Below are 2307 nucleotides of genomic sequence, written 5' to 3'. Positions count from 1 at the left end.
ATATGTTACAGTAAAACTGTCATTTTTAATTTGCAGTGTGCTTGTATATTTACAGTCTACCGGCAACCAAAATTGCAAGTAAGTTACTGTAAATTTGACAGTAACTGTTTAACAATGTACATAAAAAAATGAAGGTCCAGTTTTTTAGATGCTAGTATCAGTATGTTAGTTTTAAGGATATCTATAAGCTAGTGTGCACAAGTAAGTAGAAAGTATTTGCAAGCAGAAGGTACAAACCTGATATAAACGTCCAAAAACTGGATCAACAATTTTACTCTACTTCAGTTTCTCATCAAATTTTGACCAATCAAATGCTCTCTGGTATCTGTCATGTCCCATTAACACTTGAGCTCAACCACTATCACTGGCACTGTTTTTAAACAGGGAGGAGCTCCGCTATGTCCCACCCTCTCTTCATGTTTCAGTTTCAGTAATGAGGAATATATGTTCATAAAATGATTGGTTGTTTCAAACACGAGTATCTTTATTTGAGTAAATAAGCATTTATATTTTTGAATATTATGTAAGTAAAGGTGAATATTTGTAACATTTAAATTTGCTATTATGTTGGCAGTGCTATCATAATAATTGAATAATTAATAATTATATCATAATAATAATGACAAGAAATGTTTCTCTAATAAGTATTTATTTATTCATTCGTTCATTTTCCTTCGGCTTAGTTCCTTTATTCATCAGGGGTCGCCACAGTGGAATGAACCCCCAACTTATCCAGCATTTGTTTTACACAGCGGATGCCCTTCCAGCTGCAAGCCAGTACTGGGAAACATCCATACACACTCATTCACACACATACACTACGGCCAATTAGGTTTATTCAATTCACCTAATAGAGCATGTGTTTGGACTGTGGGGGAAATCGAAGCACCCGGAGGAAACCAACGCCAAAATGGGGAGAACATGCAAACTCCACACAGAAATGCCAACTGGCCCAGTCAGCATTCGAACCAGTGACCTTCTTGATGTGAGGCGGTAAGTGCTAACCACTGAGCCACCGTGTCACCCAGTATTTATTTAACAATAAATAATGATATCATAATACCAATAGCAAGAAATAAGCAGTAGAATGATTTCTGAAGGATCATTTGACACTGGAGTAATGATGCTGATAAAAAATATTAAATTCATTCATTTTCTTGTTGGCTTAGTCCCTTTATTAATACAGGGTCGCCACAGCGGAATGAACCGCCAACTTATCCAGCACGTTTTTACACAGCAGATGCCCTTCTAGCTGCAACCCATCTCTGGGAAACGCACACACACTCATTCATACTCATACACTACAGACAATTTAGCTCACCCAATTCACCTGTACCGCATGTCTTTGAACTGTGGGGGAAACCGGAGCACCAGGAGGAAACCCACGCGAACGCAGGGAGAACATGCAAACTCCACACAGAAACGCCAACTTACCCAACCGAAGCTCGAACCAGCGACCTTCTTACTGTGAGGCGACACCACTACCTACTGCGCCACCGCATTGCCTAAAAATATTAAATGTGCTCATTAAATATTGCATTTTGAGAATACAAATACTAATGATTTCTTTAAAAAACACATTTAAATAACTTTATATTGTTAAAATTAGGAATGAATTTGTAGTGAGAATGCTATTAAAAAAAGACAAATATGAATTAAATATCACAATTTCATAACTCTAAAATGTAAAAAGAAATCATATTTTATTTCAGGAATTACACTTTCACTCAGAGGAATAAGCATCCAGTTTGGTGGTTGATATTTAATTCACATTAACATCACACGCTGCCAGTTCTGTTGCTGTTTTTAACGATTAACGGTCAATTAACCTCCTGATCCAATGGCTGCTAGCAGCCTGCAGTCTAGACACTGAATAATCACACCGGGTGGTCAAATATCATAAGACAGCAGCATGATCATGCGTACACGATGGCACGGTGCATTGTTGATTCAAAACCGGGGCTGGATGTTACCAAAAATACTTAAAGGTCAAGAGCAGGTTGCTGGGGGACATGGCAGAAAGGTGTAAGAAAAAGCAAAAATCCATGCTGAGCATTAATGGAAAAGCCGTGCACCTCGTGTTTTAAGTCATCAGAGTCAGCATTGATCTCTGGCACGATGCCATTACATAAATGGACAGAATGTGATTATGACTCACACACACACACACACACACACACACACACACACACACACACACACACACACACACACACACACACACACACAGCAGACATTCAGGACTTCATGTAATGTTATTAGTGGCCTGTGCTAAAGTATGTATTACTATTACTCCTGATGATACCT

The sequence above is a fragment of the Danio aesculapii genome, chromosome 7 (genome assembly GCF_903798145.1).
Source record: "Danio aesculapii chromosome 7, fDanAes4.1, whole genome shotgun sequence".
In the NCBI taxonomy this organism is placed as follows: Eukaryota; Metazoa; Chordata; class Actinopteri; order Cypriniformes; family Danionidae; genus Danio; species Danio aesculapii.
The sequence above is the reverse complement of the archived record's forward strand: the minus strand, read 5'-3'. Positions refer to the sequence as shown.